General features: G+C 43.2%; 1 pseudogene; it reads right to left on the bottom strand.

Annotated features, from left to right (window-relative positions):
- Window positions 1–3745: 3745 nt before the first annotated feature.
- Window positions 3746–3864, bottom strand: LOC134937763 (5S ribosomal RNA; annotated as a pseudogene).
- Between the last annotated feature and the right edge of the window lie 14046 nt (window positions 3865–17910).

Genomic DNA, 17910 nt, shown 5'->3' with positions numbered 1-17910 from the left:
GCAACAGGCTGGCGGGCAAACTTCTCCAATGTAGCCGCAGCCGCACTCTGACCACCCTTCACCATGATGTCAAGCCCCAAGCAGTGCACAAAGTCCCGATATTCAGTGTCAGGAAGTACAGCAGTAGGGAAGAGATAGTATCAGTAACTCTCCAGGGCTCAGGGCATCCAGCAAGAAAATATAAAGAAGGGGGGGGCCAGAGGGACCTGGGGTAATATTGTGTTATATGTTATGCAGCAAAAGGCAGGGCAGCCTGTGCTAAAGCAAATCTTCCAGCCCTGCAGTCCCCTCAGAAGAGCAGAGCCACACAGGCAGGATATAGTGTAGAAAGCTGCAGCCAAGATGGCCGCCGGACTCACAGTCTCTCCCCTCTCTGCACAGGCACCCCGGTCCCGGGAACCAGAGGGTCAGAAGCGGCCTAGCAAGGTGTCCAGTAGGTACAGGTGAGGGGCGCCGCTCACCCCAGACACTGGAGAAATCAGTTTTCGCCGCGGGTCCATGCTTCCGCGCGCGCCCGCGGCAGCACAGCGTAGCTCCGGGAATTGAGGCCGGGGATTCACAGGCGGCCTAGGCCCGAGAGTCGGGCGGCCGCTGGTCGGTAGCTCCGGCAAGGGTTCTCTGGCAACGGCCGCCGCCTCTCCACATACAATCCGCGTCTCCAGGCCAAAAACGAGCCTCAGAGAGGGCCCCAGGATATTAGCAGGAATTATAGGCCGGGGAGCTCCACAACCCTGCTGCCTACCCGCTTGCCGCCATGGCCACGCCCCGAATGTCTTGGTTTTTAACTTTAATTAGATGCCCATCTTAAAATATAGAAACATCTTTTTTAAACATCCAGAAAGTGCAGTGGTCAGAAAGTAGAGAAAGTACATGTATACCATATTATGATCCTTTAAACATTTCCAAGCGTGTTATAACATAGCTGCCAGTGGGTATGAATATCACATCAAGGTTTCCCACCAGCGACAAGGGGGGTCATTCCGATTTGCTCGCTAGCTACTTTTAGCAGCCGTGCAAACGCATAGTCATAGTCACCACCCACGGGGGAGTGTATTTTATCATAGCAGGAGTGCGAATGCCTGTGCAGCCGAGTGGATGCAAACACATATTGTGCAAAACAAGACTAGCCCTGTAGTTACTTATTCTGTGCGGATTGCTGCGACGAATGACACGGTAATGACGTCAGATACCCGCCCAGCAAATGCCCGGCCACGCCTGCGTTTTTCCAAACACTCCCAGAAAATGGTCAGTTGACACCCATAATCTCCCACTTCCTGTCAATCTCCTTGCGATCGGCTGCGCAAATGGAATCTTCGCTAGATCCAGTACACAGCAGCGTTGCTCTTTGTGCCCATATGAAGCGCGTGCGCATGCGCAGTTTTGCAATTTTTTTTACCTGATCACTGCGCTGCGAAAATCGTCAGCGAGCGATCAAATCGGAATGACCCCCAATGTCCGAGCAGTTATATACTAATAGTTCTCTTTCATGTACAGATTACACTCCCCATTTCCAAAGCACATGTTGAAATGGGAAGAGGACATAAGAGGAATGGTCCCGGACCAGTTCTCTTTGTATAGTGGTGAATAATTTTTTTTAGAATTGTTTGTATACATGATATACTGTATGATACCCATTAAGTTAATTAAGACCTTACTAAAGGTATGTCCAGCTAGTGTTGTACTGGATAGGAGCAAATTTACAATGTACACAGGCAGTGTTTTTTCCAGCTTTCAAAAGAAAAAGTTTGTAAGGTTGTTTAGACCCTTTAGCTAGATTTATTCCTCACTGGAAATAAAGACTATGGCTTATATATACTAAACGGTGGCAGCTATGGCTGTAGGATTTAATTTATATTAATACTATTATAAGAGTGTTGGCTTTGCATTTAATAATATTGCCCTTTTAAATCCCGTAGCCAGTGTTGGAAATGATGCATGTGCAGGTGTTGATATTGCAGAGTTATATAGGCACACACCAGCGGATGACTCAAACTATAAACAGCCCAGTTACTTAACCAGTGGTGGTAAGTTATTGTTAGATAGCATGTACATATGTACTCACTGTTACATGTACACTAGTGATGGAGCAGATTTTCACATAGCTCACCAGACTATGTCAAAGGATGGGATATATTAGGCATCAACTAAACGTTCTTAATGCATGAAAAATGCGTAAGGTTCTGAGCATCTATGGCAAGGGCAAAATTGTGCTGGGTCAGAGCATCTCCAAAACGACAGGTCATGCGGGGGTTTTCTGGCATGTAGTGGTTCTTACCAAAAGTGGTCCAAGGAATGATAACCTGGGGACAGGGTCATTGATGCCCATGGCTCATTGATACGCATGGGAAGCAAAGGTTAGCCCTTCTGGTCTGATTCAACAGAAGAGTAGCTGTAGCACAAATTGCTGAAAAAGTTAATGCTGGTAGAAGAAAAAAGGTGTCGGAACACACAGTGCATCGCATTGTATGCTGACCCCTGCCCACTTCCTACAATGGCAATGTGAGCGTCAGAACTGCAGCATGGAGCAATGGAACAAGGTAACCTGGCCTGATGAATTACGTTTTATTTTACATCATGTGGACAGCCGGCTGAATGTGCGTCATTTACCTGGGGATGAGATGGCACTAAGATGCACAATGCAAGCCGTAGAGGCAGTGTGATGCTCTTAGTAATGTTCTGCTTGGAAACCTTGAGTTCTGCAATTCATGTGGATGTTACTTTGATACGTATCAAACACCTGAACATTGTTGCAGACCAAGTACACCACTTCTTGACAATGGTATTCTCTGATGACAACGGCCTCTGTCACACTATAAAAATAGTTCAGGACTCTTTTATGGAACATGACCAAGAGTTCAAGGTGTTAATTAGCTTCCAAATTCCCCAGATCTCAATCGTATCGAGCATCTGTGTGATGTGCTGGAAAAACAAGCCTGAGCCATGGAGGTCCACCTTACAACTTACAGGACTTAAAGGACCTGCTGCTATCCCCTTGGTATCAGATACAATTTGGGGTTTGGAATCCGCACTGGTCAGGATTGCTGTAAAGAAATAATAAAAAACAAATGTGAGGGTAGAAGTTGTTTACAAAAACCAACATATGACTACTGACTTTGCCTCAAGGGTTTTATGCAGTAGTATCTGGTTGGTGGTGCTCCCAGACGTTAGTTCAGGATAAACTATTTTGTGGGGTTTTGCAGAGATGCAAAAAGACTGTTTAGTCTCTCTGGGGCACACTTTTTACATAGTAATGTGGTAAATATATAGGATAGATTATAAGGTAAGTATATTGAAGGTAAGTAATGATTTTTTGTTAAAACTTAACTTTTATCAGAGGTATACAGACGAAAAAAATGATACCTAAATGGGAAAAAAAAATTAGTGAAAAAGTGTATTAAATAAACTGTCTATGTCAGACATGAATAAAAAGACGTTTTTCAGAGCGAAATTTTCGTTTTCCTGTTCTCTTGTTCAGAATCATGAATCTATAATAGATATTAAAAAAGACCGAAATCAGGCTTTGTGACTCCAAAAGCCCATAGGATACCTTATGTGAGTATCAATTCAGTGATAACAATCTTCTAAAAGATAGTATTGAATATAAGGAACCAGTCACTTCTGCTTTTGCCCATCTGTTTCCATGGAATGGGCAATGAGAGAGTGTATGCGCCAAATTTGTCTGGTTTTGAAAGAAAAACAGTACTCTTCTGCTTTACTGGGTAAGTATATAGATAACTCGTCCTCAATCTTACAGTACCTGATATTCCCAGAGGGTCTCCCCTTCTGGTACTGACCCGGCCCAACACTGCTTGGCTTCCAAGATCAGATGAGATCGGACATGTCCAGTGTGGTGTGACTGTAGCAGAAGTTGTTTGGGACGGGTTAATGTTCACGCAGGTTTACCCAATTTGGATGAGAGAGTGTGTTAGAAATGAAAAAAAAGAGGATAACCGAGAAGTAGAATAGATATAGAAACAAGTGCATCTGCAATTCCATTTGCAGGGTACTTGTTAATGTGCCAATGGCTCATCCACCATCTTGTGTACAGAGAGGCTCTCTACCGGCGTCACACATCGGTTGCTCACATGAGCGGGAACATCAGACTGACATTGGTTGCACCACCTGACCTCTGAGCTTCCCTATGCTGTCTCAGACTGAGCGTCTCACCTAAGACACCGCGGCCTCTATAGCTGTGAACTAATTCTCAGTGGCTGACTAAGGAATGCCCAGAAAACGGCTCTGACACACCTGTGCGATACTAGCCACCCCCCATTACATCCTACAACTGCTGACTACCTGCCACTCAGTTTGCAAATAAATCCTCTGTGCTTGCACAATCGCTAACCAGTTGTAATGGTTTTGCAATGCTGTTTTTGTGCATGCGCAGTGGCAAAAAATTGCTCCGCTACATCTGATTTTGACATTACGTGCATTTTTTAATAAGGCCCTTAATACCAAGCCCTTTGCTACACAAATATTAATCCTAAATACCTAGTACACTATGCAAAACTGAGGAAATGGTATTCTGTCTGTGTAAAAAGGCAAAATACCAGTCTGATACGTATGACCAGCGCCATGCATCATTATACTTTATCTGCAACTTTATACTAATGCCTTTACTGCAAAATAACCTAATCCGACAGTAAGTACAGTACATATTACACTATATGGAAGCTAAGACACAAAATAGAGGGAAAAGTGCACAGTGTGGAAATTACGCCAAGGATCTTGTGCAGTATAGAGCAAAAAAGATAGGTGTTTATCAGGACATATATGTATATGAGATAATGGGGTGCACCCCCTGTCATAGTGCCAACTATCCCTAAGCAGGTCAGCACGGGACTGGAATCCCTACAGAAAGAGAGTCAGTAAATAATTCTACTACACGGAACATCTAGCATTGTACTAATGGCACTAGTGCTTTACCCTACAGCTGTGTATCTGTTATACTCTACCCCTTAGATATTAAGCTCCCACAAGCAGGACCCTACACCCTCTTGGTTCTTGCTATGTATTATCCCTTTATCCGGTGTGCTTCCACGTGAACCAGATCCTTTCTTTTCACTGTAACAGGGCCACTGAGTGCTACTGTTATTTACTCATTTAGTTGTGTACAGTAATTATGTCACTGCTTCTTTTTCCTCCATATACTGTATTGTTTGTTTTAGATTTTTATATTACATTGTTTGTTCTTACTGATGTCATTTTCCCTGTACAGTGTTAAGGACACTGAGGTTCTGGTCCAGAAGGACCTCTGCGCATCTACACTAATATCGGGTTTCAGCATACAGCGTCCTATCCTGAGTTGGTTCTTTGCATGAAAAGTGCATTTTGAGGCAGGAACTGGGCGTTGATCACATGGAACTCTTCTATCTACTATGTAGGAGTGTCATGGGAGAGGCATGTGCCTGAAGCTTGACTTCCGTGCTATTGTGAGTCGTGCATACGGAGAAAGAAAACCTGTTTCATACAAATCTCTTGCACCTAGCATGGGGCTGGAGTAAGAGCCAACACTAATGATGCAGCTTAAAGTATGTAGCTGAACGGATCCTCGCATTAGTCCTACGGACACTTGTTTTAGCATAATGTAATAATTCAGGCTTCTGCACCATCATGCAAATGCAGCCACTTTGCATCCAACACAGGATCTGGTGTCTGTGTACTAATCCTTGGAGAGAGATAAAGTGGGCAGAGATAGAATACCAACCAACAAGCTCTTAACTAATTTTTCAAAGGATACACAATACTATAATTATAGCACATATATGATAATAGCCCATATCTCCCTCATGTGTCAAATTAAAAAAAGTTGTCCCTCATTAGTGCAATTGGTTGTCTAATTTATAAAAGGTATGGTATGCCGGCGGCCGGGCTCCCGGCGACCAGCATACCGGCGCCGGAAGCCCGACCCCCGACTTACCGACAGTGTGGCGGGCGCAAATGAGCCCCTTGCAGGCTCGCCACGCTGCGGGCACGGTGGCGCGCTATGCATGCTATCTATCCTTAGAATGTTAGAATGTGACGAGTGCAAATGAAAAAGTGACCTCAGCACAAAAGTGAGAAAACTCTCAACAGAGAAAGGGTTAAACTGGTGTTTTAACGCCTGTACCTATTCCTAATGTATAGACTATGGAATCTGTACCCTCATTGTTTTCATACATAAGGGACCAATGGCTTTCACTTCCCACCTTTTGGGCACGCAAAGCTTCACTGCTTCACTTTCAGACTTCTATTTTCTCCTTTATTGCTATTTCACCTGCTTGTGTTTCCAAGGCTTTAACTAATAATTGTATGCAAATTATCATGTGACAGATGTCTCAGTCATCCCCCTTCCTTACCCTGTTCTCCCCATTGCTTGTCCCTGGTTCTCATACTTTAAAAATTGTTTATATCTGCATGTTTTTTTTCCAAAAACTATGGGCCTAATTCAGTATGAGTTGTTAATTTACGAAAATCGCAGAGGCCCATGTTTTGGCCGTCTGTGCATGTGCAACGTCCACATCATGGGGGTCATTCCGAGTTGATCGCTAGCTGCATTCGTTCGCTGTGCAGCGATGAGGGGAAAAAATGGCACTTCTGCACATGCGTATGCGGCGCAATGCTCATGCGCGACGTACTATTACAACGAACGTTATAGTTTCACACAGGGTCTAGCAATGCTTTTCAGACGCACTGGCTGCCGCAGAGTGATTGGCATGAAGTGGGCATTTCTGGGTCTCAACTGACCGTTTTCAGGGAGTGTTCGGAAAAACGCGGGCGTGCCAGAAAAAACGCAGGTATGGCTGGGCGTACACAGGGCGTGTTTGTGACGTCAAAATAGGAACTGAATGATCTGAAGTGATCGCAAGCGCTGAGTAGGTATTGAGCTACTCTGAAACTGCACAAAAAAACTTTGCCGCCACTCTGCGATCCTTTCGTTCTGCTAAGCTAAAATACACTCCCAGTGGGAGGCAGCATAGCGTTTGCACGGCTGCTAAAAACTGCTAGCGAGCGAACAACTCGGAATGACCACCCATGTGTGAACACCCAATCAGAATGTGATTGCATCCCGGAAGGATGCGATCGCAATGTTAGCGACAGGCGGTTGGCGTTCAGGGGCAGCGTTGCGGCATTGGTGGGGACTGGTCCAAAACTGCTACTTAAGCTGAATGAGGACCTACTGTATGTCTGGTAATTTCCGTCACTCAATTGTAACATGATATCTGTTATGTGTGATGTTCTATACATTTTATATTTTGATATGATTGTAACCAGATGTTGTATTCTTCCTGAATAAAAGAGATTTTATAGAAAATAAATAAAATGAGCAGTGTTCCTAAGATACTGTACTGTATATTTGCCAGTAAATCCCCACCCCAGTCACAAGAAGCATTACTAATAAATTCACAAATATATATTTTTAGTTTAACTTGTGTAAATAAAAAGCCATAACACCCACACAATCTGACCTTTGGAAAATACTTAAGCCTTGGAGCAATGTATTGTGCACTTGCTTCTGTACTAGACAAATTAGACATTCCTAAACCTCTATTCAGACCTTTTATCGCCCTTGGGACATTTAGGCTTTTATATCCCTCCTTTAACAGATCATCATATTATTTATTACATGATAGTTACACTCTGCCAATTCAGAATCTCCCTTGAAGCATGAGGATGACTTAATCCCGCCCGCTCACAATCCCAATGGTCAGCATGCCGACCAACAGGGACTATTCCCACCCATAGAGTGGGAATAGAAACTGTGGCGAGCACAGCGAGCCAGCAAGGGGCGTGTTTCGCTCTTCCCCCCTGCCGGCATTCCACTGCCGGGATACCAGCATCAGTATGTTGACCAGCGGTCTCCTGAGCTCCGGTCACGCATACCCAACCCTCCATCACCAGCAGCATTAGGTGTGATGTAGAGTAGTCATCACCAAGGTGCATGTTTTCTCTGGGATCCATAAAATAAAATTGTGGTGCTATTAAAATCTGTGTTGTTGTGATAAGCATGAGGAGAAGGGAAGGAGCAGGACATGCCACAAAAATCAGCTCTTTTAATGTTGTCTACTCAAACACCTCCCCAGTGTGCAAACATACACTGTCCTTCACTAAAGGATATAAACCTCTGGGTTCGGTATGTATTACCAGTGGACGGGATGCCGGTTGTCCATATCCTGGCATCCTGCCCATCAGAATGCAGGCAGCAGGGCGAGCGCTAAGAGTCCCCTTGCGGGCTCAGTGGCTTGCACTCGCCACAGGATCTATTCCCATTCTATGAGTGTGGGAATAGCCCTGGTGAGCCGGGATTCCGGCTGGCGGGATTTTGGAGTTTGTATCCTGAACGCCAGGATCCCCACAGCGTGCATTTTAACTTCAGCCCAAACTTCTGTCAGACATACAATACCTTTATAATCCTGCGTCATGTACTAATGAACGGCCTGCCAATGCTGAAAGGCCAAATCAATGTACCATTATGACAAACCACAATAATCCCTACAAACGTCAGTTATTGAATGCAGACCCACACACATATACAGTATATATATATATATATATATATACATACATATACAGGGCCGGTGCTAGGTTGTTCGGTGCCCCCCTGCAAACTATAAATTTGCGCCCACCCATACTTTACAAAGGGACAGTGCACATAATGCCCCCTGTAGTAGTGACACTTACACATGTAACGCCCCCTGTACCAGTGATGTTTACACACGTAACATCCCCTGTACCTGAGATGCTTACACACGTAACGCCCCCCGTACCAGTGATGCTTACACATGTGACACTCCCTGTACCAGTGACGCTAACACACGTAATGCCCCCTGTACCAGTGACGCTTGCACAAGTAACGCCCCCTGTACCAGTGACATTTGCACACGTTATGCCCCCTGTACCAGTGATGCTTGCACACGTAACGCCCCCTGTACCAGTGACGCTTGCACACATAATGCCCCCTATACCAGTGACGCTTGCATACGTAACGCCCCCTGTACCAGTGATGCTAACACACATAACACCACCTGTACCAGTGACACTAACACATGTAACGCCCCCTGTACCAGTGACGCTTGCACACATAACACCCCCTGTACCAGTGACGCTTACATACATAACGCCCCCTGTACCAGTGACGCTAACACATGTATTGACCCCTGTACCAGTGACGCTTGCATACATAACGCCCCCTGTGCCAGTGACGCTTGCATACGTAACGCTCCCTGTACCAGTCATGCTTGCACGCGTATCGTCCTCTGTACCAGTGACGCTTACACACGTAACGACCCCTGTACCAGTGACGCTTACACACGTAACGCCCCCTGTACCAGTGACGCTTGCATATGTAACGGCCCCTGTGCCAGTGACGCTTGCATACGTAACGCTCCCTGTACCAGTGACGCTTGCACAAATTATGCCGCAGTCACACACACACAGATACACACACCACATACACATATACATACACATATACATACTGTACATACATTACACACATACACAGTACACACATATATGCAGTATACACAGACACTGTATACACACACACACACACACACACACACACACACACACGCTTTCATTCACTCACTGTCTTTCCAGACACTTACCTAAGGAAGTCTGGCTGGCCACAGCTGTATCAGCTCATCCTCCTGCTGCAGCCTGGACCTCTGTAGCCCCGCCCCTTGTTCCCATGTATCCCCGCCCCCTTTTAGGTCCGTGCACTGCCACAAGGGAGGGGAGGGGTAGAGGAGGCTTTATGCTGTCAGCGCCGCTGCCTGTCATAGAGTGTGACAGGCGCAGCAGCCTGCAGCAGGGGGGGGGGGGCAGGACGGCGCAGCATAGGAATGCAGAGCACCTCTCCTTCCTGGCGCCTCCCTGCACTGCATCCCTTTGCTGAGCGGCTAGCGCCGGGCCTGTATATATATATATATATATATATATATATATATATATATATATATATACTGCAAGTGGTCTGGCACTCTAATAACGTGCTAAGATCCCTGGTGCCCTCACTTTCCAAATGGTACATAGAAGCAGAGCAATGTGCGGCACTCAGGTTTACAGGAACAAATAGTCACCACTGTCCGAACGGACGGACAGTGGTGACTATTTGTTCCTGTAAACCTGAGTGCCGCACATTGCTCTGCTTCTATATATATATATATATATATATATATGTGCACTGCTCAAAAAAATAAAGGGAACACTAAAATAACACATCCTAGATCTGAATGAATGAAATATTCTTATTAAATACTTTGTTCTTTACATAGTTGAATGTGCTGACAACAAAATCACACAAAAATTATCAATGGAAATCAAATTTATTAACCCATGGAGGTCTGGATTTGGAGTCACACTCAAAATGAAAGTGGAAAAACACACTACAGGCTGATCCAACTTTGATGTAATGTCCTTAAAACAAGTCAAAATTAGGCTCAGTAGTGTGTGTGTCCTCCACGTGCCTGTATGACCTCCCTACAACGCCTGGGCATGCTCCTGATGAGGTGGCGGACGGTCTCCTGAGGGATCTCCTCCCAGACCTGGACTAAAGCATCCGCCAACTCCTGGAAAGTCTGTGGTGCAACGTGGCGTTGGTGGATGGAGCGAGACATGATGTCCCAGATGTGCTCAGTTGGATTCAGGTCTGGGGAACGGGCGGGCCAGTCCATAGCATCAATGCCTTCGTCTTGCAGGAACTGCTGACACACTCCAGCCACATGAGGTCTAGCATTGTCTTGCATTAGGAGGAACCCGGGGCCAACCGCAGCAGCATATGGTCTCAAAAGGGGTCTGAGGATCTCATCTCGGTACCTAATGGCAGTCAGGCTACCTCTGGCGAGCCCATGGAGGGCTGTGCGGCCCCCCAAAGAAATGCCACCCCACACCATTACTGACCCACTGCCAAACCGGTCATGCTGGAGGATGTTGCAGGCAGCAGAACGTTCTCCTTGGCGTCTCCAGACTCTGTCACGTCTGTCACATGTGCTCAGTGAGAACCTGCTTTCATCTGTGAAGAGCAATCTTGGTGTTCTCTGGCAAATGCCAAATGTCCTGCACGGTGTTGGGCTGTAAGCACAACCCCCACTTGTGGACGTCGGGCCCTCATACCACCCTCATGGAGTCTGTTTCTGATCGTTTGAGTAGACACATGCACATTTGTGGCTTGCTGGAGGTCATTTTGCAGGGCTCTGGCAGTGCTCCTCCTGTTCCTCCTTGCACAAAGACGGAGGTAGCGGTCCTGCTGCTGGATTGTTGCCCTCCTACGGCCTCCTCCATGTCTCCTGATGTACTGGCCTGTCTCCTGGTAGCGCCTCCATGCTCTGGACACTACGCTGACAGACACAGCAAACCTTCTTGCCACAGCTCGCATTGATGTGCCATCCTGGATGAGCTGCACTACCTGAGCCACTTGTGTGGGTTGTAGACTCCGTCTCATGCTACCACTAGAGTGAAAGCACCGCCAGCTTTCAAAGTGACCAAAACATCAGCCAGAAAGCATAGGAGCTGAGAAGTGGTCTGTGGTCACCACCTGCAGAACAACTCCTTTATTGGGAGTGTCTTGCTAATTACCTATAATTTCCACCTGTTGTCTATTCCATTTGCACAACAGCATGTGAAATTGATTGTCAATCAGTGTTGCTTCCTAAATGGACAGTTTGAATTCACAGAATTGTGATTGACTTGGAGTTACATTGTGTTGTTTAAGTGTTCCCTTTATTTTTTTGAGCAGTGTCTATATATATATATATATATATATATATATATATATATATATATATATATATACTGGAGTGCCACCCGATTACACGATATATTTCTACATATTAGCAAGGATGGGCACCGGGGTCAATAACTGTTGATAACGGAGTGCCGGTTATTGGAGGAGTTATATATATACTGTATATATATATATATATATATATATATATATATAGACACTGCTCAAAAAAATAAAGGGAACACTTAAACAACACAATGTAACTCCAAGTCAATCACACTTCTGTGAATTCAAACTGTCCACTTAGGAAGCAACACTGATTGACAATATATATTTGAATCCATTTCAATATTTTAGCCTGTAAAGCGAAGGCTTGCAATAAGTAACAAAATATTTTTGGCACCTGGACTAAAAGCTAGACCAATTACACTATGTGAAATGCTAGGCATTCAAATACAGGTTTAATAGTGCCTCCAGAGGGACAAGAAGGAAGCCCCTCAACTAAATAGATAAGGTTTCACAGTAAAAGATGCTTTCTCTAATCTTCTTTGTGCAGTTGTGGCATTACAGTAACAGCTTGAGAAATAACAGTACATGTAACAGCTTGAAGCACGAAAGCTGCAGATGAAGGCACCCTTAACTGTTGTAACAGTCTCGTGAAGGCTCATGCTTGTCAGTAGAAATATACTGATATTTAACGGAACTATCAGGCCTTCTACATTTCGCTGAGGTAATAGCCCTCCAGCTTCTTCAGAAGCAAGTGTTTCTGGGGAAGCTGGGGAGTATTATCTCAGAGAAATGCATTAAGCAGCTGTTTCATTCTTTGTGACTCACTTTATATTTCATTTTCATTTTCTCTGAAGTCTAAATGCACCTCACACAAAAATGAAGCTGAAATTCAACATTTTAAAAATATGAAAATAATATATGGGGTAGGTAGTCAGAATTAATTCTTAGAAGCCCCCCAAAAAATCACAGTCTTAATAATTAATATTTATGGTTTATATCTGTGTCTCATGTTACAACAGAATGGACATAGAAACTGAGGGGACTTATATATTTAAACCGGCTCTTCTTATTATTTATGCAATATGATTGGGGATCCGGTCTTTAGGTCGACAGTAAGTAGGTTGACAATATTTTGGTCCACCACTATTGGTCGACAGTAAGTAGGTCAACAGGGTTTCTAGGTCGACAGGGTCTTTAGGTTGACATGTTCCAGGCCACAGGTCAAAAGGACGACATGAGTTTTTCACATTTTTTTCTTTTTTTTAAACTTTTTAATACTTTACGATCCATGTGGACTACAATTGCGAACGGTAACCTGCGAAATGAAGCGAGCCATGCGAGGGGACACGGTGCACTAATTAGGTTCCCGGTCACTGTACGGAGAAAACGACACCAAGAAACCATCAAAAACTCATGTCGACCTTTTGACCTTTCGACCTAGAACATGTCGACCTAAAAATCCTGTCGACCTAGCATCTCTGTTGACCTACTTGCTGTTGACCAATAGTGGTCGACCCAAACACTGTCGACCTACTTAATGTTGACCTTACATATCACACCCTATGATTGTTATACTATACACTTATAAGACCCTAAACTTATGATTGACACACAACCAAGACATTTTGGGTGAGATTCAAATGATATATCACGCCCAATTTCCTTTCTAAAATGATCTCCGTTATTGCGCATATTGCGCCCATAGTAATCAGGTTTAGCTGTGTAAAGGATTGGGTGCCTCCCTACTCTGGGGGTAGCGAGCTGAAATAATGATACAACGTCCCTGAGGGCAGAAACAGAACGGGTGTGAAAAGGAGTGAAAAGAATTGAATCTTCCCCTATATCTTAACCAAACTATACTTAAAATCAATTTTGACATGTGACTCATGTTACATACAAATGTCACTCATGTCACATTTCTGTCCCCAAAGGGCTCTGCTACATATTACTCAAACCTGTAGAATCCACATGAATTTATCAATGTCTTCTGTGAAGATGTATAAAATATTTCATCTGGTGATGATGGCTATTTCCAGTTGCTGCCAGCTTGTCTGATGTCCTTGACCTCTCCTGAGTAACTCCATTATTTAAACATAGAACCAGTCACTAGCATTAACTGTATAATCTGAAGTCACTGTGACAGTTACATTACGTTCATCAATAGAAAGAAATGATGTTGAAAATGTCCTGGCATCTGCTGTGATACAATGTACACAATATATTCTATGAACAGGTCTTGTTTTTCTTGAAATTGCTTAAAAATGTATATTCCTCCTCAATATTTTATCAGGAATCACCAGTTCTATATTGACTTTAGAGTGATCAGTAATGTTTTAGGATTGAACAAAGTTGTGGGCACAAGTACGAGGCACTTTCTGTTTTACGTAATCCAGACTTTCCTCTTAACAGCACCTCCAATTCCTTCCACCAGGCCTTTGTGAAGTTGCAGAGATGTTCCATTCTATGTTCCAAATTATACCGGCTGCATACTGCTGGAAGGGAAGCTGCAACATAGTGATTCTTAAACTGTGATGCAGGTCCATCTGACCAAATAAACCTCTCTGATATTTCCAGGGAGATACCAGTACAAAAGGTTGGAACTTTCTAGCAAACCATACTGCTGCAGTGAATAAATGACTTGAGATTGTTGCCAGTAGGCCGAATGGATCTCGTCTTTGGGACGTACAAGTGCAATTTTCAGAGAAGTCAACCTGATTAAGTGGTTTATTGTTGAATGACGTATTTTCAGTTGACTCTCTGATCTTTCTGTAGCCCTCGGCTTGATGTCTTCTCACATAACAATATTCAAGAAACTGTAATGTTGTTCTGAATGTATTGAATAAGCTTGGTTGTTGTTTCTTCTCCAAAACTTTAAGAATTCTATCATCAGAGGTCCTCCATGGCTACCATTTTACATCTGTTTCTTTCATGTTTCCAATGAATTAAAAAAAAACTTTTCCGTTATTATATGTGTCACACTTGTTTGTCCAGCACTCTTCTGTACAAATTGTTTTCTCTAATAGGTCCCTACTATACTTTAGAATATTTCTATTACTAATTTTATGCACCACTTCAAATGCAAGGGCAACGTTCTCATGGTACTTACATAAGCATACATTATGAGGGAGCTTACTGCTTAGAAAGAAATTTGAAGATCGAAGTTCTGCTAATTTACTTTTGCCAATTGGCAGGTCTGGGTTTTGTTCCTTGAACTGCTCATATGCTTCAGAGATCATGTGTCGTGCTTGTAGTTTGCTTCTGTTGCCACGTACACCAATGGATCATTTCCGACCAGGAGACATATGACTAACATCATCCTGAACAGTCAGGTCCATAAATATTGGGACATCGACACAATTCTCATATTTTGGGCTGTATACACCACCACAATGGATTTGAAATGAAACAAACAAGATATGCTTTAACTGCAGACTTTCCGCTTTAATTTGAGGGTATTTACATCCAAATCAGGTGAACAGTGTAGCAAGTACAATGGTTTCTATATGTGCCTCCCACTTTTTAAGGGACCAAAAGTAATGGGACAATCGACTTAAAAGCTATTTCATGGACAGGAGTGGGCTATTCCCTCATTATTTTATCATCAATTAAGCAGGTAAAAGGTCTGGAGTAGATTCCAGGTGTGACATTTGCATTTGGAATCTGTTGCTGTCGACTCTCAATATGAGATCCAAAGAGCTGCCACTATCAGTGAAGCAAGCCATCATTAGGCTGAAAAATCAAAACAAACCCATTAGAGAGATAGTAAAAACATTAGGTGTGGCCAAATCAACTGTTTGGAACATTCTTAAAAAGAAAGAATTAAGAATGCCAAATTGATTTCTCACAAATATTTAAAATGCCTGCTCTAATATATATTGTAAATGCCTGCACATCTTATTACCAAATCCCATAAATGTGCGCTGTACATCGCACAACACTGCATCCCATAAGAGAAAACAATACTCCCACACGTTATCTGAGTTCCAAAGCTCATTGATGTATATATTTGTTATTAAAAAGGATATGGATTCAATATATATTACAAAGTACAGTATACCTATAGTTACAACTCATACAGTAAGCAGTTAATTCATAGTTACATACAATTTCAGTTACATGCCAGCGATACAATTACCATTCCCTCCAATGTAGCTTATGTCTCCCTCTCTCTGTAAATAAATACAGAAACTGATCTGCCAGCAAGTCCATCATCGTCTGAGACCAAAAAGCAAGTCCCTTCCTGTGTGGTCAGCAGAGTATTAACTAGTTTCTGGGGGAGGGGTTCATGGTGAGTCACCAATTCCTTTGTATATGGTAATCAGATTCAGCCTTGAAGACATCCAAAGGGCTGGACGGAGTTCCCTGTCCTCTACCTCTAAGAATATGTATTGTTCTAATAAGAGCAATTTTAGCTTTTATACATGTAATCATAATTATCCGCTGCAATGTCCTACAACTTAATAACAAGTATCAAATTAATCTACACACCAATCTGCTTGTTTTAATAGTAAACATGACAGGTGTATCTGGTTCCGTTCAAATAATACACATTCATGACATTAATTCATTAGTAATTTTAAATCATCATGATGTCTGGCGCTTGATATTATTATAATTATGTACTGTATGAAATAAGTGTCGAATCCATCTCTGTGGCATGTCCGTGTAAATGCGTGTGTTACCATATATGTCTGTGCTCGCTGCGCGTATTTGCAAGTATAGTGACTTAAATGTGTGTAGTTTGTATGTTCTCTTTATGTAATATTTTTTGACTTTGACAGTCCACCCTTTGGCAGTAAACAATAACTGCCATCAATTATTAACATAAGAAAAAATATTTCATACCATAATCGGTGACCTAGACACAAGTATGTATGCATTTCGCAAATCAGACACTTGACTATATTTGGGGAAGACAGGGAGGAGGACGAGACATCCTCTATATGCACTCGGCGGTCACGGGACCACTGGTTGGGTGTGGGACAACATTCAACCTATAGAGTATGCTGGGACAGTGCTTTGGCCTATAATGTCTGATTTGCGATGAACATTTCACACATACATGTACCTACGTCTTTGTACACAGATGTTTGGATTCAATTGAGGTTCTGCTGGGTAGGTGAAGAAGACACAAACAAATCGTGACAGTGACATATAAAATTTTCATGATCTATATATTCCTATCATTTTCTGAACATTGTTTCCATTTCTGGAACGTATGCTAGGTCTGTTTAATCATTGAACAAGGGTTATAAGTAGTGTCCTTCCTAAATAACATAAACCTTCGGAGTTCGGGGAGAGCCACTCATAAACCTTTCTTCCACATATATTAATGAGCTCTTTATCTGCAATGTGTGATCAGCCATTGTCTGACTGTTCCTGATTACCTCTGAACTCCATAACCACTAGAACTTTGATTTTTCTCTGATTTTAACAAACTGATCGGCTAATCCTGGGATCCTATAAGGAAATCACTCCTTCCTACAGAACCAGTTCCAGTCCCACACTCGACTCCTCATAAAAAAACCTCGCAAAAATAGAATATCCTGAAAGAAAATGTTTGTCAGCGGGAAAGAGAGAAAAGAGAAATAGAACAAAACAACTCTTGTTCATAACAAATCAATTACAATGACTGGTCTTTCTGCAGTCCATTAGTACGCTCAGGTAGTGTCCAACAGTGCCGCCTCTCAGTCTTCACGGAACAGAGTCTCTGGTGATACGAGGTACTCTTTGCCTTGCTCTTTGAAAACACAGTTCACTTGGAACACACAGTTCACTTTGCTCTCCGCCTTGCTCTTTGAACACACAGTTCACTACGAACACACACAGTTCACAAACTCCATGAATGTGAGCAATAAACTACTTTGTCACAAGTTCTCTCCGGGTCAGCGGCCTTCTTGCAGTGGGACGAGTGGACCCAAGTCTCTCTTTCGGCGACCTTTAGTGCTGTCAACAAATCTTGGTATGGTCCTTCTCACCTGTCTATTAGACAACCTGAGCGTAAGAGCAATCACACAGTCTCTTGGTTCATAATCAATACAGTTAGCATTTGGCATACCAGCAATCAGCAGTTTCAAGTTCTTTGTCAAGTTCTCAAATGCTGGCTCATCTCAATAAGGTACTGTACTGTCACCTCATTGGTGTATTTCTGATCATTGTGCGGATCAATCATGACATGAGGTTGTCTTCCAAAA

This window comes from Pseudophryne corroboree, chromosome 1, assembly GCF_028390025.1.
Source record: "Pseudophryne corroboree isolate aPseCor3 chromosome 1, aPseCor3.hap2, whole genome shotgun sequence".
Lineage (NCBI taxonomy): Eukaryota > Metazoa > Chordata > Amphibia > Anura > Myobatrachidae > Pseudophryne > Pseudophryne corroboree.
The sequence above is the reverse complement of the archived record's forward strand: the minus strand, read 5'-3'. Positions and strand labels throughout refer to the sequence as shown.